Raw genomic sequence first — 25,834 nt, 5'->3', positions numbered from 1 at the left:
GGAAATTAATTTCTGTTTCAGCAATAGAATAAGCAAAGAGATGGATCAAATTCAGGTCTTCCACCTGTTCTGACAGTTGTCATTCTTTTGACAGTTATCTCTGTATCACAGCAGAATGGATAAATCTGGAATTAGATCCAAGGAGATACTTAAGACTTATCCCTCCATCTCCAGTTTTCCCCAGCCTCACCCAAGCCCCTTTGTCCTGCCTGCACTGGAGAAGTGCTCAGGATCCGACAGCACCAACACTGTGCCTCTTCTTTCTCTGTGCTCCTTCTGCCAGGCCTGAGCCATTCATACCCTCCCCTTAAGAAACCCTTGGGTCATTCTCCCAGCTGCTGAGCACTGGCCATTTTCACAGCTTCTACTTCAGTTTGTAAAGTTTCTCGGAAATCGCCCAGGGGGTCTGATCTTACTGTTAGGGGAAGGGGAAAGGTCTGGACTGGTCTTGTGTGACCTCAGCCATTTAATTTGTCTGTCATTACTTCATGGGTATAGGTTACCAAGAATGCAATTCTCAACTTTCTTACAAAAATAGGGCAATTGTCTAAGCTTTCTTTTATTTATTTGGTTGACAAAAGAAAAATTGCTGTCTGTGGTAGAATCATTCTTATTCTTTTCAGGACTCTCTCCCTCTGAAAACACACGTTTGTGTGCATGTCTCATTAGAAACATCATGCACGCACCAGCTCAACTTTTTACAGAATTTAAGTAGCAAGAAATATTGAACCCAGAAGACTATGCTGGTGATATCAATAATATATACTTTTTATGAAGTCCATTTTCACATCACAGGTTTCTTCAGATAAATTTTTCAACTTTCAAGTTCCATTCTTTTTTCCCCCCATTTGCCCCTCTCAAGGCAGCATTCAGAATAATTGTTTGAGTGTGGGGAATGGAGACTTCTGAATGAACTTTAACCAATTTAATAAAACTATAACAAATCAATAAGCCACCCAGGCATCTAATGCTGTCAGTATTCCCACTATGGTTCCACAACATCAAACAGTCCGGAAAACATTTTCAAGGTAAGTCCTCTGTATTTTGAAACAGGTCCCTAAAGGCAGAGGGATGGAGGATTTCTTGGCCTACCTGTTTAAAATGGGTCATGCTCTGCATTCACAATCAGCTTGAAGTCAGGTGCAGTTCTTCAAAGCGAGAGCTCCAGTGAAGCACTCCTGCTTGGGCTGAGAATGTGCTGCAGCCACGGTCAGGGAGGCGGTGTGAGGGGCACAGCACCCTCCTTGCCCCAGCCATGTTCAGAAAGTTCCTTTCTTCTTTGCCTTGGCTGGCACGGTGATAATATCTCCTCTTAGCTGTTATCAAATTCCCATCTCCATACGATGTCTACTCATGCATCATGCCATCCTTGAACCGAACCCTAACCTTGCTTCTCTGGTTTTAGTGAGAAGCTCTGGACCTGATTATCTGCTTTATCTGCCCGACTAGAGAAGTTTTGCTACCTGAGCAGTGGAAATGAAACTTCTCGTGGCAGTAGATGCTCTTTGCCAATGTGAAATGTTTCAGTTCCCAGAGAACAGATGCTATACGAGCAAAACTACTGCTGTTGGTACAGCTACCTCATGGCTTTATTTTTGCAAAAGTGCAAACCCAACATGTTTCCACTGGCAAAAGTTTCTGACTGTATCCTGAAGGAATAGAAAGACATTGCACTGGTGCAGGGCCTTGGGGTAAGGACAGCTGCTGCGGATGAAACTGGTCATTTCTCTCTTCTCTTTTTCCTTCCGCCATCCCTCCCCCAGGTGAAATTGGCTGTACTGATCCATTTAACTGCACTTAGTTTAAGGACATCTGTCTAAATAGTGAGGTTGATCTGGGATCACCCCCAGGCTGACCCCAGACCCTGCCAGCAGCTGGTGGCAGAACTAACCTGGCTCTCAGACTGTGGCCCTTTTTGCCCTTTTTGGGAGATGAGCCCCTACACAGGCCACGTGCTTTGCCATTTTGATCCACCAACACTCTTTTGCTCTGTGGAGGTAAGAAGAAAAGGTGACAGTCAGGGTGATGATACTCTCTTGTTATCCAGATGTGGCTGTAGTTGTGTGCTGCTGTAGTCTGTTCATGATCAACTTGTATCAACATTTTCAAGTGTATGAGCTCACAGGGCTCATTTTGTCTGCGAGGTCCCAGCAGTCCCCGCGTGCGCTGCTCTGGTGCTCAGTCAGTCAGTGTGGTTGTGTCAGCCGAAGGGTGGTTGTGCCAGCACAGTTTGTGTCAGTCAGTGTGGTTGTGTCAGCTGAAGGGTGGTTGTGCCAGCACAGTTTGTGTCAGTCAGTGTGGTTGTGTCAGCTGAAGGGTGGTTGTGCCAGCACAGTTTGTGTCAGTCAGTGTGGTTGTGTCAGCTGAAGGGTGGTTGTGCCAGCGCAGTTTGTTTCACTCAGTGTGTGAGAAGGAGTCAAATGGTAATTCTCTTGGATGCCCCTTCAGCTACTTTGCCCCTACCTTGCTATTATAGGGTCATAAGCATAGATATAAATTTGTTGTGGAGGAGGTCTGTCAGCTCCTCTGCAAACCCACTCCTGATGTCAGAACTGGAGGTGTACCACAGCCCTTACAATCTCTTATCTCTAAGGAGTTTTTAAATAATAGCTGGCTTCACCAAATGAGCTGGTTTATTTTCCCACGGATTGAACAGAAATTAAGAAGTCCTTGCTTATCCTCACAGAAGAGGCTAAAGAGGCTTTAAACCCTTCCCTACACTTTTCAGCAATCACTCTTGGTTCTGGGATCCCTAAACCCAGATTCTGATGGCACTGACAGAAAGACTGAGGAAGTCAAGGGAGGGACCATGCTCTGTGCTTTGGTGCTTGAGAGGAACAGTGTTTTGAGCTGAGTGCCCACAACTCAGAGGCACCACAAATCTGCACCTGCATTTGAAAAGTTTGCTTCATTTGTGCTTTTTTCTTATGCCAGCTTTAGATGGGTATGAGAATCAGGGATTTCAGCTGGGTTACCAAGAAATTTTCTGGTACAACTGCAAGGGAACCAGTCCTGCTCTTCCTCGTGCCTCAGTGAATAGAAGGAACATTTCCCACTACAGAATGACTGGCGGTGACTTTAAAAATCAACTAAACAGGGAAATACATTCAGTTGGGTTACTGGTGGAGGGGATTTATAGCATGTTGTGAACTCTCCACTTAGTCCCAGAATTTAAGTGAGGGGCAGAGGTGGGGGTTGAGAGATCAGGAAAACACAGTTCCCTTGTTAAAACGAAAGAATGAGTTTAATATATACAGGCAGAAAGAAGAGGCAAGTCCTTTCCCTGTTAAATATTTACCATCTGAGCTCTGCTTAGACTCCTGATTTTCTGTATCTCTAAAGGTGGTGGTACTTGTGACAGTAGGATATGTTCCTTAATGTATTCCTCCCTCTCAACCCACCTTGCATGGGAAACGACTGCGGTAACAAAAAGCAGACTGTTCCCTTCTCATGAATATTAATCAGTAAACTCCCCCTGCTATTTTAAATCGAAGGCTGGTGCTAAAACCCTTTTTTCCCCCACTCAAGCATCCCCCAAGGAAAACCCTGAAAGTCCTGGGAAAGCCATGCACAGAGGCTGCCGTGACTAGAGGCCTTCTAGGCGGTGACATATAAAACTCTGAGGTCAGGGGGCACAGCAAGAGGAGGATTCAGCTTTGTTTCCACTATGTGTTGCTGAAAGCTAAACCTTTATGGAACTTTTCTAGCTGCATTTTTGGCTATTTAGCTTTGAAAACAAAAGATTTATTTATTTTTTCCTATTCACCACAGTTTTTGTCCAAAGTTGACAGCAGTGACATAAGAAGGAGCCTCCCTGTTCTGAGCTGGAGCTCTGTATGCTCCTTTGGTCATCTCTGCTTTAGTACAAATATTATATGACCTTTAAGCAAAGGAAGAAAAACAAACAACAAAAAAAAAGATTGTCAATGTAGACACCCACTACAACAGTTCATTCTTCTAAATAAGAAAATTAAAACTCTCCTTGACAAGTAAAATATATTGGTCAGGGCATGCATAGTACTAGATGATGTCCAGAAACCCAGCTGCGTGTCTTCATGATCCACTCAGCTTCAGATCAAACCAGAGGAATATTCCCAAGGACACAGGGTGATACAGCCGGAGGTTGGCTTGCCTCCTAGATAACCCTGAGCAGTGCTGAACAATTCTTTGAACTCAAAGCAATTTGCGCTTGTGTTCAGAAATAACACACAGACTTGCCAAAATCCAGGAGCGTATCAGCAACCAACGTGTATTTTTCCAGTGCCTGTAATGATAAGCCAGTGCAGAGTTTGTTGTTTTCTCTTTGGGGCAGTGTTAGCACTTGTGGTGTGTTAGAGAATTTCCCATGCCAAGGATGCAATTCACGTCCTGAAGAGTGTGCAGACAAGAATAATGTTTTAAAAGCTTTGTCCTTAATCAGAGGATCTGGATAGATTTCAAAGAACATTATTATCCGTATCTTACAGCTGGCAAAACTCAGGCAAGAAGGGGCGACGTGGTTTCCCCAAGGTAATCCCATGAGCTGGTGTCAGATCGGGAGTAAGACACTGTAGTTCCTGCCTGCTGTGGGTGCTGAACCTCCTCATGCTGTGAAGGTCCGTGCCGGGTGCTGGACACAGCAGATCTGAGGTACTGGTTGAAGACTTTGAGTGAGAGGTGTAACACACTATTAATGAATGGAGAATTGAGGCATGGGATGGGGATCAGCCCCAACAGACCCGCGTTTGATGGTTGCTTGTGGCAATAGCTAATGGCACAAAGCCTGTGGTAGAATGGCAGCAAAGCTTCCAGCACAGGCTCTGGGAGAGCCCATCTCAGTCTTTGGAAACAATGTCTTAGAACATCGCTAGGGCAGAGGGTTGGAGTATGGTGGGGCTTGCTGCTGATGATTTGCACGCTCCATAGGTAAGAGTACATATTTGATCCAAATAAGTCATGCCACCCAACTGAACTGGTGATGTATTTTTCCCTGATTTACTCTGGAGAGATGATATCTGGTTCATGTAAAGGCAGAGTGGCATGAATCAGAAGTATCTGTTCCAGCATAAAGCTTGCTCACACAAAGATAAACCTTCACAATTCTTTGAACAATTTAGGCTTGCAGAGCAAATTCATGTTACATCAGCATCTTAGGTTAGATGGCTGCAGTGGTTTTGGTCCAGAGCCATAAAACCACATGTACTTCCCTATTCTGGGAGTAATTCTTAGATATGCATCCGACTGCACTCAGACGAAGAGGTCTTCAGGCAGAACCTGAACTTTGTACTTGCAAGATGTGGATGGAGTGAATGATTGATGCCAGTACACAGAGATGTGTGTGTTCTGCAGCAAGGTCCCAGACAAAACTCTTAGTAGATAACAGACTGTTTAAGAGGGTTTATCAAGCTGCAATTCTCCTGCTCAGGACTTCTCTGAGGTGATGGCAGCAGTACAGTTCTTCCAGGACACAAGAATGAGAAGCAGCTGTAACTAGTAGCTGCAGGTATAAACATGTATCACTAATTAGAGGTAGTTAATAATTTCCTGCCTCCATTAAGTACTTGCAACTGATACTTACTCTTTCTTTTCACCCTTCTTTGGAGGAACTGAGCTACAGCTGCCTAATCCAGTTGGTAGTGAACAAGATTGCAGTAGTGTCAGCCAGTTTTCATGGAGTGCCATAGATGTGTGGAGTGTGAGAATGCAAGTATTTGCTAACAATCAGGTTGTTTATTTCAATTAAAGCATTGGGCTATGAATATGTTTTGAAGACTATGCTGCATGATGGCAAAAAACCACACAAACCAACCAACCAAAAAGAATTACTCTAAGTTTGAAAAGGTTTATTCTGTGTTTGAAAAGAATGCAATAACTGTCTATTCAGAAAACTACCCTCACAACAGTGTTTTATAAATGTATAAAATCAAGAAGTTAAACATTTAATGAGAGATTCAAGTGCAAACTGAGAAATGGACTTGACCCTGACAGAAGTTGTCAGAGAGATCAGAAGCACATCTTGGGAACTGGTTATTTCATCTCAGCTGAATATTTCTCAGGAATCCTTCTACCTTCAGGCCAAGAGGCCTTATTTATTCTACTAACAGAAGCAGATACTCACCACTATATTTCCTGTGCTATACTGACGTTAATGAGGAATTTCCAAAGGGCAGGTATGACACCCTGAAGAACATGCAGTGTTGACTCTTGATCTCAAACTTTCGGTTTTTCTGAACGTGTTATCTGGCCCACCTAAGCCAGATGTGCTTTTGCTGAGGCACTCAGCCTCTCAGTCCTTCAGAAGAGGATAGGAGAGATGTTGAGGCATCAGCAGTCAATACTGTATGCTTTTCCCTGGCATCATTCAACTGTGCTGTAGATACTAGAGCCAAGGCTGGCCATATTTTGGAGAGAAGGGTTGTCTCTGGGCTACTGCACCCAGAGGCTGTACTGGCACTTGAACTCTTTGAGGGTGAGTAGTTCCTTGCAGTGCATGTAGGAGCAGAATCCTTAATTCTACTTTTCCTTTGTTAGTCTCCCAGTCTGCCCTGTGGGCTTCTGCACTCTCTGAACTTATCAGAGGACTTTTCTTTCTCTGTGTCATTCTCTTTATACTTATCTAGAGCTTTGAATACCTCCCAGTTAGTGATTTCTGGCAGAACAATGTACACCATACATAGTACAGTCTACAGCCTTCTTGCCTTTCGCTTTCCTGTTTGACCTTTTTAACTTCATTGTGCCACAAATATTCAGTCTTGAAATTTTACACACTTCAGGCACCTAAAAGCAAATTCTCCACCGGTAAAGTTGTCTAAACAAACTATCCAAACCTTGAAAGGATGTGATTTCCTCTGAAAGTATATCCTCACAGATAATTGATAGTATAGCCATCTTTCAGACCGGATGGTTTCCTCTTGGATGCTTACACGGAATAAAGTATGAGGAGCAAAGTAGCCCTTACTAGCCCTTACACCCTCAGAATAGATCCTGCCATTGCTTCTTAGAATAAAATCCACATTCCAGAAGGGTATAAGCTAATAAAAAGATCTCCTGCATTTCACCTGATGATAATGAGCTTCTATAACTAATATAGTTATTTCTATATATTAGCTGGTTCTTTCTCTAATATTTATGATTGTATGATATTAAGTATGTATATATGTGTACGTATCTATTAGGCAATTAATATAGCACTGCATAAGACATAAAGATATATTTAAATTTATACTTACATTTATCCCAATCTTCATAAATATTTGCAAAGGGTAAAATCTGTAATGTTTTCCACAAAACAAAGCAACTTTTGGTGTGGAATTATGATGATATTTATATGATAGTGTTATAATCAGGTCTAATAGTTGAGGTTGAGTTAGTCCAGCCTTCCCTTTGGGACCATTGCTCAGGTTGTAACAGTAAAAGAGTACTTTTGTGACTCTTCTGTGTTGAACATAGAAAGAAACATGGCACCAACCTCTTCTTCCTCCCTTATGAAGGAGCTGTAAGCACTGAGCTGTTCACAGACACAGGAAAGACTTGTCCTTTACTCCTGTGATGTGTACTACGCTCTGCCCAAGCAGCAGTTCCCCTCTCCTCCTCTGGAAAGGTAGCTGAACAGAAGGAACTACTTTGGAGGGCAGATGATCTACAGAGTGGATTGTGCTGATTAGAGTAGAGGTGGAGAAAGAAAGCATTGGTTTAAGAGAGCAGGGGGATTTCAGGGAGGCAGAGAGGAATCACAGATGCTGGTATGAAACTCTTAACAGGGCATTTTGACAGTTCTTAAAATAAACAAACAAACCAACCAAAAACCCCAACAAAACCCACTTCCTGAGGTTATCTGTGTATTGTCAAGGGAAAACACCACAAACTGAATCAATAGCAACCCAGCTGGGAAGTGCCTCAGAAATTACTTCCTTCTGCTTTAGTGTATTCAGCCACAGGACTGTTCTCTTCTGAACTGATGAGAACAGAGGATCGTGAGAGGAAAGAGAGGATATTTGGGCAAAACAAGAAGGAAAACACGTGCTGTCTAAGGAAAAACTCTTTGGCATCCATCACTGGGAATCATGATGGCTGCACAATTCTCCTGATTTTTGTCTCCCTTCCACGTGAGCACATGGCAAAAAAGATGGCAGTACTGCAAGGAGAGTTCTGCAGAGGTGATAAGAAAGTTTGTGAAAGCAAAGCAGTGTAAGAGGGATTTGATCTACTGTTCTTCTGGGAAAACTGGTATTAATACTAAATTAGAGGAGTGGTATACCTAAGGACCATACTAGATTCTCCTAATTCTTCACGATGATTCTGTATTTTTAATTCTTTTTTAACTTTTACTACTCTTATTGCTACTAAGACACTGCCTCATCAGAGCTAATAAGTTGGACAAGTGACTCGTAATACTCATCAGTATGTGTGGCCTGAGTTATCTGATTCCTGGAGCCATTATCCTTCCCATCTCCACTTTTTGTTCTACACTTGTCTAATGTTGCATCCAATCTGGATGCAGGCAAGGGTAAGGACATTGCCAGGTCATGTGTTTGCAGTGTTTGTGCAAAATCCTAACTTTTTAGCCTTTGGGGAACAGCATCAGTCAAAGAGGTTGTAACCCAGAGACTGCTCCTGGACCATGAGAAGGGTTTGTCCTTTGATGGAGAGTGCTGTGAGCAGGATAGCGATGGCTCTTGCATGGCATTGTATTTGTAGAGTGGGTGGGCTCTTCCCAGGGAGCCTGGGTATGCTGGTGTTTCCCTCTCCTGATTCCCAGCCAGCTGCTTCCCTCAAGTACCAACTGCACTGGCAGAGCTCAGGCTGGGAGAGCACATGGGTGTGCCTTTGGAAAGGTTCAGTTGCCCCTTCGTGTGCCCTTCTGGGCTTCGGGCTAGCCAGGTTTCAGGAAGGGCAGAGAGGAGAAGGTCAGAAGATGAAAGGATCTTTGGAATAAAACCCCTTTGCTGAGCTGCAGGGCAGAATGACTTTGTCACTCAATTAGACTGGACTTTCAAAGCTCAGAATGAAGTGTTGGATGCGGCAATGCAGCCCTTGTCAGCGTAGTGTGTGGGAGGCAGCCCAGCAAAGGGAAGGAAAGGGAAGAGGGTTTGCTCAGCAGCTGGCACAGCAGCTGGGCCCTGCCAGCTGATATTTGAGTTGCTTCATGCCTATCAGTGACCAGCTTCTTCTCTGGCTGTGACACTTGGCACTCTGCTAAGTCTGCTCTTCTTAGTTCTCCTTCCCTGGCATGAGGCTCAGCAGCAATGTGCCCTGAGGAAGCAAGGAGCCCAGGACCAGCACAAAGGTTTTAGGAAAGGATTTTAAGGCCTGCCCATGTTAAGAGATTAACAAACTAGAGTTAGTGGTGCCTAAGCTACTAATAGTGGCAAAACTGCTTTGAGAAGCAAACTAGCTTTAAATTGTATTATTAAATCCCTATTAACTACTCTGACCTTACCGAATGCCTTGGCTTGAAGGCTGATCTATTCCATGCCCTATCCTGCCCAAATCAGTGAGCACCAGGTGAACAGTCATTGGGAACTGTGAGACAGCCTTGTGAGAGGAAAGAGCTCCCATATGAAATTCAAAGGCCTTTGTAACTGTGCAGGATGGATGTAAAGAGGTTTCAGAGGCCTTTCTAAACCAAACTGCCCAATCCTCCTGGCTGAAACATTAAATATCATTTGTATATGTAACTAAGTTGTCTGTATAATTTGTGCTTTTTAGTGCTGTATGAACATTGCAGTGGTGGTTGAGATTTTCCAAACTCATAGGAATTGAGACATCTGTAATAGAGCTGGTGCTTAAATCTCTGAGTCTCTGTGAACAGGTAGTCACAAAAGTTGTTGTGACAATCGCAATGAGAATGCCCCGGGGAAGGACCTCATCATTTTCCTAGTTGGAAACTGAGAGATTTCACAGGCAGGACCATTCTGCTGAATCCTAGTGTCATTTAACAGTCTCAGGATGACTCTATAAACCACTCCTTATCGCAGCCAGCTCCAAAAACCTGTTCTTGAAGCCAGGAATGGTTGGATTTTGCAGAGATAATTCAGGTGGTTTCTTCTACCCCACGTATCCTCAGCCCCACAGTGCTTCTTGCCAGTGTCAAACACTGTATCAGAGCTACAGCTGCTGTGCATCATCTTAAAGATTTCCCTTCTAGGAGTGGAGTTCTGGCTGCATTTCCATCTCTATGTGCCACAGAAGAACTGGAGTGTGGTTGAGCATCCGTCCCTGTGCTTCTGCAGCTCAAGCAAAGAGCATTGCTCTTACCTCTCTGTGACCTGGATGACTCAGTGCATCCATAACATCCAGCCTCTCAGCCCCATACAGTCACATTGCATACACACCAGTTTGAACCCAGACAGGTACCAGATGTTTCTCTTGGCTGGGAAATTAAACAGTGTAGGGCTTGGAAGCTCTGCACCATTCAGACAGCCTTTCTTACTTAGCAAGCACCAGGACCACTCCATGACATGTATAACAAAGGCAGGATAGTTTAAGTGTGCTGGAAAGGATGCTCCAAACCAACTGTTTTGGGTTGGATAGTTCTCTGATACCACCCATCTCATCTTTAGTACCCTCAATAAGTGCCGTAGTGTGACAGAGGGAATTGCACCCACTATATCTTCCTGAAAGCTGAGCACCAGGTAAGCTGCTGGAAATCTTGAGTTTCAGCAACTCACTAGTGAGTAATCAGTGTGGAAAGCAAGGTTTTCCTATTTTGTCTCTCATTAGGTTTTTCTACGGACCAGTTGCCGTCGGAACACTGATATCAGCCCAACATCCATCAGAAAGTGAGAACCTGTGTTGTTAGAAGGGAAAAAGAACATCAGTTGCTTTCAGGAAGGGGGAACTGGTGCCAATTTATGGTTTACTTTCAAAGGGCCTGACACGCATCTTACTGAAACTTATGGAGCAGCTGGCATTGATTATATTGAGTTTAGCTCCAACATGAAACTCTGAGAGCACTTTGCAGCATCTAATGATGGCTTCCTACATAACCACCTTGGAAACCCGATCTGCTTTCCTTCCAGCCTCATTCCACTCCAGGTTGGCTTGTGTTTCTTTGTTCACTAAAGCTCTTGTTGGCTAAATTTTCTGGGACAAACATGTAACTAGTGTTTAAATCCCCAGACAAAAGAAAGCACAGATGCCTTTTCTGCTTTGAAATATCCAAGGTCTTTCTCTGCATAGCAAGAATCCATGCCCTGAATGGACTCGGGGCGGGGGGGGGGGGGACACTCAGGCGGGGCAGAAAGGGACTTGGTGCCTGTGAGGCTTGGTTAATATGCCTCTGACTGGCTGGCTTTGTGCCTTCTCTTTAGCTCCTTGTGAATGAGAATAGCCTGCTGGCAGGTAGCCTAAGGGATAGTTATGGGTAGTTGTGAAAGGATGAGCTGGGCAACAGGAACAGGAATAAAAGTGGGGAGTAGCAGATGAGAAGAGGGGAAAACCCATTCTAACTGATGAGCATTTTACCACTGAGACTAGGTCTGTATAGCCTTCTCTCTTGCTGTCTGCAGCAGATCTCTACGGCACCCACCACTCATCTAACTGATTCTTTCCTTCTTGAAAGATGCTCAGAGGGACGTTTGGGAGCCAGCCTTGCCTTGATAATTATTTTCTCAGCTCCTTCAGTACCCCCGGGCTGAACCACAGGTACTGTATCTGAAGGCAAAGTATTTAAGATGCCATGTGACAGGAGCATTGGCAGGACCCCAGTCCTTCATACCTATTTTCTAGTTCTCAATTGCTTCGTTTGCATTACACTGTAGGAAGATTTTTCTGCTCTTTCTGCCCAGCTAGACTTGGGTTTCTCAGGTATGAGACATTTTGGATGAAATTTGTTGCAGTGTCAAAGGTAAATGTTATACATCAGATATAATGCCCTCAAAGGGAACATACTCTGCTTCAGCACAGTCAATCTGTTTCCAACTTCTGGAATTTACTTCATAAGCTCAGTCACTACTGCTAATTCTTTTTATTTCTTTGCATATTTTTAATGTGAAGAAAGTCTACCCACTTACAGTCAAACACTCAGACTGGTTTGTAAAATAGGTACTCATTTTTTCTGGGTAGCTTCTAAATCCATATTTAGAAACTTCTCTGAAGCCATTAAGCATGTGGAGTATGTTCAGCAGCTGACAAATGTACTGAGATTTGGAAATAATAAGAGTAGAAGAAATCATCCACCAAAATGACATAGGTCATGTCAAGGTAGCGTGGAGAAACACCCAGTGATGTTAAGCATGAAGTCCAGCATGGGTTCAGGCTGACTTAAAAAAAAAATTAAAAAAAAGGGGAAAGGAAAAAAAAATTAAAGAATGAAAGCAATAAACCCAGAGGAAACAGGAACTAGATACCATCGAGGAACTCATGCACTGTGAGGGGAAACAAAGTGAGCTGTGCCTGTGCTGGGCTGTCAGAGCCAGGGGCAGTGGGAAGCAATGTGCTAAGCCTGTTGTTGGTGTTGATTTATCTGATTCATGGAAAATCGGTGCAGCCCTTGCAGCATGTGTGGGAACTGTTGAGGTAGTACATTTGCCTCAGCAAAATCAAAGCAGTCTTGGTCTCTTGGTAGCTCACAAGAGGCTTGTTCTCCTCTGCTTGGGGCACAGAGCACTGCAAAGGGTTTCTGTGGCAGGCACTCAGTGCTCTTCTTCCAGCTCCCATGTCTGTAGGAAAAGGGCTGTGTGAAGAGGTTGGGAAAGAGTAATTGGAAAGTCTTTGGTCCCTCTTGTCTATTGCTGTCATGTTTTTTCAGACTGAGGGAAGGTCCCAGGCATTTCATTTACAAGAACTATTTCAGTGAGGATTTTCTGCGCTAATTGCCATGCTGTTTACTGCCAGAGAGATGCAGGCTTTAGTACTTCATGCGCTTTAAAACTGGCAGAGGGTGACAGGGTTTATGATTTAATCTCTAGCAAGTGTCTCTTTCTTTGGGGGTAGGTGAAATGTTACTATCATCTGTTCAAAGGTGGAGTGACAGCTTTTTACTAGCACCCAACCAACTGCATCTCAGAAAAATGCTGATACAATCACACATGAGAACTGGATGAGATGAGACACTTTTCTCCCTGTTTATGTGGCACACAGTGGAAGCTGCTGATATTTGATGAACAGTAACAAGATGCCCTACTGTGACATCCCACCAATGCCAATTGTTTATGCCAAGTATGATGAGCCACCAACGTGCTGAAGAGGCAGAGTCATGTTTAGCACAATAAGATCCAGGAACTTGAATATGTTGCAGTGTTAATTCCTGATATTGTTGTTGCTGATGAGAATTTATCTACAGTTTCAGAGAGGCAGAAAAACTCACTCCAATAAAGAGAAGAATTAGAACACAGTTGTTTCTGCATGAGCTGCCCCATCATTCTCCACGTGCCCCAGCTGTGCAGAACCAGGATGCTGGGTTAGCCTTACCTTGGTGTTACAAATGACACTCAAATCTCATTTATCCCCAGTAGCTTTATCAATAACTTCTTCCAGAAAGAATCTTCAAGGTGTATTACCTTAATTCATGGTTTGCCTTGCCTTCCTTAGCCTTTCTCTCCTGTGTGCTCTGAAAGCCTCCCTGCTCTCTGTGGAGCTCCAGCCTTGCCCAGTCGCTGTGCTGTCCCTTTATCCTCCCTGCACCCCAGCACTTCTCTGCCTGGTCCTTGTCATGGGGGCCCTGGAGGGTCAATTCTGGGGTCAGGGGCTTTGTTGTGGCACAGCTTCATGCTTGGGCACTGCTTGCTTCCTGCATGGATTGGTTGTACCTGCACGGAGTCACAGCACAGGGATTGCAGAAGTCTGCAGATGATTCACAAGAATATGATCAGGGTGTTTTTCTGCTGTTGTGTGGGAACTCATTACAAAGCTCCTAATGTTTTCCTGTTTGGTAATTTAAGAGCACATGTTTCTCACACTATGCTGAAAAGCCCTCCCAAAGCTCTGTCTGGTGAATTGAAGCTGACGAGTCAGAAGGCTGGGTGGCAGGGCCCTGTTGTCCCTGTACCCATTGCAAAAACATTATACAGCTCTATATTCCTCCAACAGATCAGGGGCCCATCACTGTGTGCCTTGGAAGAACAGACTGACAAATACCTGAGCTGCAAAAGGACTGCCCCTGCAAGGAGTCTGGTTACAGTGTTAGAGGAGAGGGAAATTCAGAGTCATTAAATAGGAAAGGATCAACTCATCACATGCCCTGGACTTTTTAAGCAAACACAGCAGGAGAATAGAGTAACTGTGGCTTCCCTTCCCCCACACAAATAACTGGAGTCCTTACTTCAGCGAGTGTCGCACAGCACACAGCTACGTGACTCATTTTCATTTTACAAGGCTTCCTGGCTTTTACTGTGGCAAAATTCAGTGCCTGTAAAACTCCTGAATTTTTGTTATCACCTTCAGGAAACAGCACTCCTATTCATTTTCCTATCAGTGGCCTCAGGCTTTTCTGCTCAAGAACTTTCTTTCCTAGGACATGCTGTAGGATTTTAGGGGTGGTCAAACAATCTCCAGATTGGCCACTCTGTGCAGACCATGAACTTTAACAGTGCAGACATGATGAATACATTTTACTGTGTCAGCTTTTTGTGTCCTGAACACTGCTAGAAAGGCAAAGAGAGCTTGTTCTAATGCTGTTCTACATGGTTCTACAAACCAGCCCTGTCCCCAACAAACCCTCTTGCCCCCTCCTCAAGGGGGTGTGGAGCCCTCTTCCTCTGCTTCTGTTTGATCCTCATCTGACCAGCAGTTCTGTCCTTCAGCTCTGACGTGGCTTTACCTTTCCCTAACTGCTGGAGACCTTGTTTTAGTGTTTATATAGAGCCACCCCCGCCCCACTTCATACTCTGGGGAATTGGGGTTTATTCACCACATCTCAAGTCCATGCTCTTCCTCACACTCTGAAACTGTTTAGGGAAGAGCAGCTCTGCCCTGCCCATGCAGCTACTGTGTAGTTGGCATTTTCTGATGGCCTACCTGTCCCTCCTACTCTTTAGGCATAAGAAACAGTTTCAAATAAATCTGTGGAACTTCTTTTAAGTTTGGTAATGTGGCAAGCTAACAGTAGTGTAGGGAAACTGTATTATCCCAAAGGAGAAAGCCACTTTCATCTTCTAGTACACATTTCATTGTGGAAAAATAACTGAAGGGGATTTAAAAAAAGGTTATTTTTTCCCCTGGATCGTTCTATGCTCAATTTGCATCATATCCTATGAACTCTTCTATTCTGGCATAACCGAGGAGGCAGGGAACTGCAACATGGCTTGGGAAGAAACAGCAAGAAGGGCAGGAATTTCTTAGTCCACATATATTATATGAGTACCTCCTAAATTCTCTATTTTGATGGTCTCTTGTCATGTGTCTGATCACTCTGTGTGACAGCAGAAAGCAGCAGAAAATTGTTTTAGGTGCTTTTAAACAAGCAAGAGTTGCAGAGGGCGTTACTGAACTGTAGATTTAAATCATTAGTCCCCAGGAACATGAAGATCACTAGCTCTGGGGATTTCACCATAGTATCACTGCAGAAGATTTATTCTGTCAAACACCAGAAATACATGCAGATGAAGAAAACACATTTCTTGCCATCAGGAGCAACCAGTGAGCTAAAGTCAGGCTAGCCAGGTATGGGACAGAGGTGCTACTGTAACAAAGTGTTGATACCGGCCTTGCTTTAACTTTAATAAGGGGGAATCCTTTTCTGTGACAAACAGTTAAAAAGTTAAAAACCTCCTGGAAACCCAAAGAGCTGAGGCTCATTTTCAGCCCTGTTGTCTGCTCAAGTGCAACAGAATAACCAGCTCTTGCTTCTGCCTGGCATTTTAGAGTAAAACTCTCTGGAAATTGAAGAGCAAAGACTGTATATATACACACACACACACATACATATAAGGCAGAGCAGAGAAGCCCCTAGCAAGGAAAGAAGGCTTTTACCCCAGAAGTTCCTGCCCTGTGCTGTGTGACACAGGAGCCCCTGGAGAAGTTGCCCAGGATCAGCACCGTCAGTGCTGTTGCTCCCTGCAGCAGGGCCCCCCACCTCAGGCACAGTCCCTGGGTCTCTGTCCGTGTGGCAGACTCAGTGCCAGGGAGAGGGTGCTGGTGAGGAGGTGTTTATGTGCTAGAGTGGCTGTAATTTTGCTTTCTTCTCCTTTGGAAAAAAAAAAATCATACTGCTAACTTCAGCACGAGCACCAGAAACATCCACCAGCTTTTTCTCCCCTCTCCCTCCCCTGCCTCCCTTCTTCCACTATTTTGCCTTCAGAGTCTGTATCCCCCCCATTAACAAGGGAATAAAAATTCATCACTGCAGCTGTCTCACTGCTGCTCTGCTGCTCTATGCTTAATATTCAAGCTGGAAAGCTGGTGATCTTAACTTAGAAACAGGAGAAGAATGACTTACACTGCAGATTTGGTAAAGCTTCTCTCTGCCTGTGCTCTTCCGTTCCTGTGCATGAAAACTGTCTCAGATTTCACAGTGGTAATTTCTGCTCCTAATATCAAATCCTGAAGGGCTCAGCTGCTGAAGTTGTTGCCAACTCATCAAACACCCATGAGAGATATTGGCTGAGATTTGGTCCAGTGGGTGGAAGGGAGAGAGGGGAGAGTGAGTATGGAAGTAAATAAGACCCTGAGTGAAAGAAGTGAGGGAATTTTAATTTGCTTCTCATCAGATCATGCTTACCTTGCCTACAGAGGCTGCCTCTGGCACCGTCTTGTTCTACTGAGGTTTTTGGTACCCAATTGCGTTAAAACTGGGAATGTCGGGCAGAAAATTTGCATTAAGTTCTCACCATCACACCTTGGTTCAGCCACATAAATACCATTACACTTATGTGGTGTTTTCTCTGCAGCAGTCATGTGTCTCAAGCTGTATCAGTGGTCAGAAGATGGTATTGCAGCTGTGCCCACCATGGGGTCTGGATTGGATTCCTAGGTCAGCCACAACTTACCTTCAAACAGGGATTACATTCTTCTGTGTCACAGGGCACTGAACATAAGTTTCTGTAATGATTTTTTTGTTGCTAATGTAACAATTTTTGCCTAGAAGCTCCAAGGAGGAGAAGTATTTAAGAAGGAAGCGTATTGCTATATTGCAAGGAGTCCTTTAGACTGGGTAGAGGAGCCCAAGGTAGGATGTTGTGCTGGCATGGTGGTGTGGAGACTGCTGTGTTTGTTCTGCAGGGCAAAAGGAACATGTAAGACACAACACAGGACACAGGTATTCCACTCTGGTGTCACTTGGTCTGGAGCAAATGAAGCAAGGGCAGTGGGGGTTGTGTCTTTTAAAATAATGCAAAATCTAGGGGGGAGAGTGATCAGTGAAGACCTACATTAGTCTCTCCCACTGGTGCCCTGCAGGTTTTAATTAATCAGGTCCAATTATGCAGCCTATATCCATTTGAATACTGAGATAACACTGGAAGGAATTCACTTTCAATGGGATTTATGGCCCCCTTCCCTTGAGTCATTTCAGATAAGAGATTAAAAATGTTATACAGTCTGCACAGGTCAGTGTGATCCAAGCAGTTAATGCTGTGATGTATTTATTCAGGGAACAAATTGGAAATCAGAGAGCAAACAGTCTTTTAATTTGCAGGAAAACAATAATTTATAATTATTTTGACTTTAAGTCAGAGAACAAACACAGCTGTTGTTTGAGGCTTCTAATCTGATTACTGAAGTGCTGGCCTTTCAGTGCAGAGCCAGCCAAGGGGACAGGCACTGCCCTCGGGCAACAGAGAGCAGTTCTCTTTTGCTAAAGTGACTCAGGTGAGGAAAGGACTGGACTTGCTTCCAGGATGTGATTTAGACCCATGTGTTTCAGTTTGTTTCAAACTTGTTACTTTCCACCTTCTATTTAATGTATTCCCTGCATGGTTCACACACCCAAGATGAACTGGGAACCAATCAGCTGTGGGTTTGTGCTGCTGGAGGATTATTTGTGATGTGCTGAGAAAGTTCCTGAAGTCTTTCCTCACCTTGCTTCCATCTCCTGCCTCCTCTGTCAACTGCTAAAACATCAGGCTTGCTAGAGACAGCAAAGGAATTGAGGTGGTGTCCCATCTTACACAGCTGATAGCAGTGTCTGGGAGCTCCAGGCAGGTTCAGGATGCTGTTGTGTGAAGGGCGGTAAGAACCAGCCCTGGTCATGGGAAACCTTACACAGTTCGGAGACAGGGGACTCTGGGAGGGAGTAGACATTGCTGTCCCACCTTGCCCCAAATCTCCTCTTCCATCCTGTCCTCCTTGCAAGAACGAGTGAAGGAACACCTACACAGGAGCTGGGGCAGCACTTTCTGGTTCTTAGAAACACAAAAGTTACTAAAGAATCATTAAAACCTGTAGCTGCCTTTCTGCAATGGGGTGGTAATAAATTCCCTTTTATTCTCCTAATGGAAACATTAGTGGCTGATTAGTTCAAATGAATTTCAGGGCATCATCTGTTAATGTAGTTATATCCCATGGCAGCTGTCAGTTTGGAGAGGATGAAAATACCCTGGCTTCCATTCCTCTGCCTAGGGAAGTTCACTGGGATTCAGATATTTTTTACTATCCCTCCCTCTGTAGAAGACAAAGTGGAACAAATGTCCTTGAGTGCTGGTGATACTTGCAAGGAACAGAGGTGATGAGCAGAAAACAGTGTGATGAAAAGAGACTGTAGGGGATGAATAACAGCATATGTCCTATTTTGCTGCAGGGGCCTTCTGTTTATAGCAAACTCTAGGGTTTGGATGTAGTATTGTTCTGCCTATGCAACTGTTTTTTTTTTCCTCTGTGCTTAGTCTTCACCAGCAGTGATCTCTCAGGTTTCAGAGTCTCTCTGTAATTAGAAAGAACAGCTTAAATCCTGACTTCAAACGAGGAGCCACCAATCTGCTGTGTAAACAGAGAGCTTGAGTGAACTCCCAGGAGGGTTTTTAAAGTATGTTCTCCAAAACCCCTGGGGGCAGGAGCCAGATCGCGGAGGGGATGGAGCCCCTCATTGCTACCAAGCAATCACACACATTGGGAACATTAGGGAGCACGGGGAAGAAGCCGCCCAGTGCAGCTGCACAGCATGCAGGTGCTTAGTTTAAGAGCGTGGCTGTACCTTCTTTAGTGCCTGCCGAGGCTGCACGACTTTCGTCTGCATCAGGAGGGAGCCCAAATGATTTTCTGCCTAGGTAGTTGAATTGCACAGCTCACGGCATGGCCTCTGTTAGCTGCAGAGAAAGAGGAGGCTTGGAAAATAATGTAATACCTGATCCAGCAGCAACTCTGCAAGGGCAAATTTCCCTCTTTATCACTTTTTTGAGTAAATTTGAGCTGGCAAGTGACACCTCGGATGTTTCAGATATATGGTGCTTCTCACTGAGCTGGTACCGGGCTCCCTCCAGCTGGGCCTGCCTTTCTGCAGAGCCACGGTCCAAGTGGGTGTCTGGATCCTGAAACAGCTTCAGCTTCATGGCACAGACTGCAGGGGCTTTCCCCCAGCTGCTGCAAACAGCAGCAACACTGTGTGCTGCCTTTGTATGGATGTTGAGAACAGACTGAAGAGGTAGGCTGAGGTGTGAAAGTCTACCTGACCTTTTGAACAGGATAAAGGAAATCTATGGAGGAAATCTATTGTCCCACACTACCTGTCTTATCTGTGCTAATTGTTATTAAGGGGATTTTAATGTTGCTATAAGCAGGAATCTCTGGAATTCCCTGGTAAGACTTGCTCTGGAAATTACCTGTATAGCAAGTATAGCTAAGATGATGCTTACTTTACAAGAGCTCATGGGGACTTTGGCAGGCCAAGAATGAATGTGATCAATTCCTAATGGAGCTCATGAGAACAGGATGGGGTGTTTCTTTGATGCAGAGGGGAAAGCACATCTTTGGCTACTGTATGGGCTGGGAAGCATTCTCTTTTTGCTTCTCAGGGCCAGCATGGTAAGAAGGTGCCTAGATATTTGCCCTCTCTGTCTTCCCCCCAGCTCTCCATCTTGTTATTGTATTGTGTGGCTAGGAAATTCTACCAAACTTTTGCCTGCATGCCAGTCCTCCAAAGAGCAAGCAAAAGACCCTCACAACATCCATCCTTTGTGGGATTAATGGCAACAAAGAGGCAATCAACAGCACAGTGAGACAAGTCTCCCACTCCCCTGAAGCCTCCCACTCCTGGTTAGGACATGTAGGCTTAGATCATCTTGTTATCTTCGTGTAAATCCTGACAACTCTTGTGCAATATTTTGGGCATCTGGCAAAAAGGCATGTGCACTGCAGGAGCTAGTTTTGGAAGGGCTTTGTAGGAGCCAGCCCTGTTGTATGGGCTGGATGAAATCTGAAACCCAGAAAGCTTGTGACGCAGGCGGCCCCGGGCTGTGAAGCGGCTCTCACAGACCTTGCTGTGACACTCCTGGGATCTGCCTGCATGCTGGCATGGCCACCACTGAAACCAGAAGCAGAGAAGTGGAAAATCAGGCACAGCTTTGTTTGAACTACACATTTCCAGTCATTCAGGAAAGCAATTCTCATACCTGTACCATCGAATGGCAGTATACCAGATAGAGACCGTGCATACACAGATGGAAATGAAATGCAATATTCTACAGGAGAAAGTACCTAAAGGTGCCTGGTGTTCAGTCATTTCATGGGCTCTGTGGGTGAAAATGCATAAGTGATACCAGAATAGAGAACAACTGTTCTCTTGGAGAAAAATCCCCCCAAAACTGCAACAATTAGCAATAGGAACAAGCAGTAATGTGAGATTTGACCTGGAATGAAGAAGGTGGTTATCCTCAAGAAGACTTATGCCAAACAAAAGGCTAAATCCTTAACTGGTGCAAATCATCATACTTCCTTTAGGTCAGCTGACCCATAGTGATTTAGTGGAAGAGGGCCTTGAGAAGCTGTTATGCTAAAAGAGATGGGAGTGTGATAGTAGACAGCAAATTGGATCATGTGTGACTACAATGTGTTATGGTAGGGGAAAAAAGTGACTAATGAGATTCTTATCTATGTAGGGAAAGGCATCAAATCACAGCTGGGGGAGGCACTGGTTCCTCTCAATGCCTGATGAGATCCCAAACAAAATATACTGCTTTCAGTTCTGGGCTGTATCACAGTAGAAAGGTATAGATAAATCCACAAGGATACAGGGAGAGGCACCAAGATGAATTACTGTAGGACTGGAGAGGCTGACTGATGAGGAAAATGAAAAACAAAAGGCAATGGAGATAACAAGAAGCCTGAAAAAATGAGATTACCTATGTCCATGTGCTTGCCAGGTATGAGTTCCACAAGGGAAGGGAATAGTTTAAATGGATATAACAGACTATAACCAGGAATAATGTGATAAAATTGTAAAACGTAATTGACTCTAATATTATGTCATTCCTCCCCAGAGTACCCCATCAACAAATCTCCTCTGGGAAAAAGGGAAGTGCTTTTGCATGGCATACCCAGCTGGAGAAAACATCCTTAGCCCTGATATCTTCCATGGTAATGGGTCCAAGTAGCTGCTGCAGTAAGGGTTTGGGTTTTCCTGCTGGTTTTTACCTCTCTGTTACGATGAACATTGATAGCCTTGCCCAGTGCACTTCCCTTCTTCTTGCTCCACATGGATCCTTAACGTGCAAGTTTGGGCTGTGCTGGGAAGGGTTTTGCTTCAGCTGATCTCTCTCCCTCTGTTGAGAAGCAGTGGTACTGGGAATGGGTAGCATTGGAGGGGAATGTGGGTAGGTAACTGCCATTAGCAGTCTGCTGGGAGAGAGTTGCCAGCAGTAGGGAAATAATGGTGTGTTGTGCATGTGATCCTTTGCCCTTTTGGCTGATGAAGGAGCCTCAATCAGTCCTGCCTCTCTGGGTAGGGGATAGGAGTGCACACTGGGCCCTCTGTTAATAGCTGGGAAGAAATTCAAGCAGTCAGCACCACCTCCAACACAGGCAGCCCCTCAGTCAGTGGAATAAGGCGTGAGTTTCTCGACTGTAATGAGCTTGTTTTTCCAGGAGATTGCTGTAATAAGCTGTAATGAACAAAGAGCTGCAGGATACAGAGTGAGTGGGTGATAGGGTGGCAGATGGAATTCCATGTGGATATAGATAGCAGTAATGTGGGGAAAAACAATGATAAGTGGATGTGTTCGAACATTAGCTATTACCACCCAGAAGGGAGTTCTGGAGCCATCCTGGGGAGGAAAACTGTGCAGCATCAGTCAAACTGGAGGTGGGGGGAGGGAATGGTTGGGAAAGGAACTGGCAGCAAAACAGAAAACATCATTATACTGCTGTATAAATCCATGGTGCATATGTGTCTTGAATGCTGCCTGCAGTCAGTCCTCCAGAGAGGACGTAGTGGAATGAGAAAAAGTGTGGCCGTGCTGGCATGAGTCCTGAGGGATGACAGGGGGCTCTGGCTGGGATTGGGAGGCAGAGACAGAACTGGGAGCAGCCACAGGGTGAAATTTTGAAGAGCTGTAGGTCAGGAGGGACAAACTTTGAGGCAACAGGTATAAAATGTCTCCCTTATGAAGGGACGGTGACCAGGCTCTTGAGCTAGAAAAAGTGACAGCTGAGGGGGCTGTGCTAGAGATCTGTCAGGTCATGGTGTGCACGGAGATGTGAGTGAGGAATGATCGTTGGTTATTTATCACAGCATGGGAGCTGGGGACAAGAAGTGAAATGATCAGGAAAAGGTTTTAAAGGAAAACAAAAAGAACTGCTTTTTCATCAGTGCATGGCCAAACCTGGAACTCGTTATCACAGGACACAAGTCAGTGACATGATTATAAGTGAGTTCAAAGGTTTTGGAAAAGTTATGAAAGTAGTTTAAACAGGAATACTAAACTCAGATGCAGACACGACCTCCGGCTCAAGGAGTTTCTTTGCTCTGGGTTGCAAGAAATTGAGAGAATCTCCATCCTGCTCCTCTCTCGTGTTTTGCTCTAAGCCTCCACATTGGCTACTGCCAGACAGAATGCAGAAGAAGATGGACTTTAAGTCCAAGGCAGATATGGCAGAGGCTATGTTATGGGTCTAGATCGGTGCAGACTCCACATCCTCCAGGAAGCAAAGACACACTTAGCAATTAATGTACTTGTTCTTGTGACTGACGCTCTTTCATTACAGGCCTACTCCAGGGAAGGGTTAGCTGTTCAGGAGCATATGAGATTAATTCCTAACAAAGAATTGTCCAACCATTTCCTTTAGGGAAACAGCCACAAGAAGGTAGACCTTTGTTCTGCATCACTGACTGCTTGAGGTCATCCCCAGAGATGGATTTAAAGCAAAACCTCTTGAACCCTCTTGAACTTTAAGGAAACTCATTCCTGGATCTTCCATCTGGCTCAAAAGCTCCACAAGGGGCTGAGATTCAAACACCTCTGAACTGAGGGGAAGTCTGGAGCCAGATCCACAGCTGTAGCTCGAGGCCATCCTGAGCTTTTTATGTCAGCTGTCTTTGAGAGTACCGGCTCTGTTCCGCACAGTGCAGATGGGCCACAGGCCATGCAGCAGATAGAGCGAGAGGAATTCCTCTCACACGCTACTCACACAGAATATTTACCTTCAGGTAAACTACTTCAAGAGGGCTTCATTACATTGGACAGCTGTTTACTCTGCTGCAAAATTTGAAGAGTCCTTCTTTTCTGCTTTTCCAGGACTTTCATCTCCCCTCTCTTTCAGGAAGAGTAGGTGTAATAAGATTTAAAGTTCTGCCATGTAATTGTCATGAAGTTTATATCCCATGATTCCTGTTTGTGAGCAGAAATAAATTAAGCACCTGGATAAGCCTTCTTTCTCTCCCCTCTCCTGAGCACCCGATGTGATGAGAAAACTGCTGAGAAACAACCACAATTAACGATGGGGTCACATTTAGTTCAGCACCATCGGCTGGTTAATTGGCTGATTCGATTACAGTTCCCCTTATCTGTGTGCCAATACAGTTTCTAACAAGCTGCTTGCTGGGTAATTAATACTGTCCATGGTTTAGATCCTGAAGCTGGGACTGCTTTAAGGGACTGTGCCATTACTAGCCCTCTGCTAGCAGGGCTGCTTCACTCAGAGCTTCTCTTTGCAGAGCCCAATGGTGGGTCCAAGTGGCAGAGGGGACATGTGGAGACATTGCTTTTCCCTGGAGAAAAGCCAGCCCTTGATTTTGTGAAAAGAATCCAGAGGCTCTATTCAGTTTCCTCCTTGTGCTTGATGCTGCTTGCCAGATCATCAGTGAGGCAATGCCTTGAGAAGCTGATTGGCCTTCCTGCAAATGCAGGGAATTTTAATGAACAAATCCATAACATAATATAATCTCAGTTAAACAATGGAAATAATAAGTTTAGAAAGTAACCAGACAATGACCTGATTGACAGAAAGAAAGAATGAGTAATAGGAAAATGCAGACTGGAAAATGAAGATGGAGCTGGACATTGGCTTGATGGGAAGATTCGTGCTTGAGGGTGTGTGCACAGGGGAGAGCAGACAGACACTATCAGAGTCAGCAAACAAGCAGCTGTCAAGGGAGGTCTGTCACCTCTGTCATTGCTGTGCCTTCTGCCACGGGCCACCCAGGTGGGCTTTTGGGTATGAGACATAACATAACCTTGTTTTTATGGGCGAATGTACTAGACAGAAGTGCAGATCTCATGTTCTCTGACATAAAAAAGTCCTTTCAGGTCTCTCAGGTAAGCTCTAAGTAAAGGAGCATTCCCCCCTCTGTGATGTGCCAGGGTGTGTGCCAGATAGCCAACAGGAGATATGCACAAGGTGATTAAGGCAAGAAAATTAAAACATGGTGGAGGTGAATGATCAGAAATATTCATTTGTGTAGCCTCAATCCTCTGATTTCTCATGTAAATACTTCAAAAAATGAGTACATGAAAAGTAGGTCACTTTGGAGCAACATTCTTGGAAGCAGGGACATTAGAGATGCACAAGGAGAAGGTATAAAGCCAGGATACAGGGATATAGGCAATTGGACACTTTGAGCTGTGGGTAAAGGGGAGAGGTGCTTGTATTTTTACCACTTGTTCTCAGTCTGCTCTCATTTTTAGGGGGAGATTGGTTACCTCCAGCTTTTCTCACTGGAATCTTTCCTGTATCAGCTGCCCTCGGTCCTTGCTTTAACTTGCATCAGTCAGATGTTAAAGTAGTCCAGCAGTTGTTAGCAAAGTCACACAGTTTTTTACTTCTGGAAGTTGAAAAAGAAAGGAGACAGTTTCAGAGACAGCGAGATCTAAATCAAATAGGACTTAATGAGATTAATCTTGACACACTCCTCAGAGCCCATTGCAGCTTGGCCAGGGCAGGAGCATTATGCTTCTCATGAGTTCAGGGACCTCTGTATGAGTTCTCCCAGGTAAACTGGGTTTTGGTTCAGCCAACAGCCTGTGGACTCAGAGTGTGCAGGGCAAATACCCCATCTGAAGCAAACTTCAGAGTAGAAAGAAATGACATCTACTGCTAACACCTCACCAAACTGGACATGAAAGGCTTTGTAAGCCTTTGTTAGCCTTTGTTACCTGGGCCACCAGGAGACAGTGGGGACCTGACACAATTTCATAATTGTGAAGGTCTGTTGTAATGTACATTCATGCACAAAAATCCTCATTATCAATCATTTCATAAATCAAATTTGGATGTTGGTCTGCAAACTTGTCTGCACCTATCAATCCAGGCAGGTGAACTGAGGTGTGTGATAAAGGAGAGATACCGGTGATGAGAAGGGATTGCTTTAAAGAGTGGTGCCCCTGGAGGAGCTGGGGAAGGCTTTTTGGCACTGTGCTGAGGAGGGGAGATCAGCATGATAAAGACAGAATTGCTGAAAGGACACAAAGGGAGCTAGGGAGCAGGAAGGGGAAGGCACTGAACGGGTGTAAGGGGGGTACTTTTGAATTAGATGATCAATGGAGCATAG

The 25,834-nt window shown here is 44.6% G+C and overlaps 2 long non-coding RNA genes across 2 annotated transcripts in view; both read left to right on the top strand.

Moving 5' to 3' along the window:
• The window catches only part of LOC108507178, a 162,297-nt gene that overhangs the window by 100,298 nt on the left and 36,165 nt on the right, over positions 1 to 25,834 (top strand). The window lies entirely within an intron of this gene.
• The window catches only part of LOC108507195, a 9,727-nt gene continuing 280 nt past the window's right edge, over positions 16,388 to 25,834 (top strand). The window contains exons 1-2 of the long non-coding RNA XR_001878029.1: positions 16,388 to 16,398; positions 17,091 to 17,093. This is a non-coding gene — a long non-coding RNA (uncharacterized LOC108507195). The remainder of the gene's footprint in view (positions 16,399 to 17,090; positions 17,094 to 25,834) is intronic.

The sequence above is a fragment of the Lepidothrix coronata genome, unplaced genomic scaffold, assembly GCF_001604755.1.
Source record: "Lepidothrix coronata isolate B3197 unplaced genomic scaffold, Lepidothrix_coronata-1.0 Scaffold7, whole genome shotgun sequence".
Taxonomy (NCBI): Eukaryota; Metazoa; Chordata; class Aves; order Passeriformes; family Pipridae; genus Lepidothrix; species Lepidothrix coronata.
The sequence above is the reverse complement of the archived record's forward strand: the minus strand, read 5'-3'. Positions and strand labels throughout refer to the sequence as shown.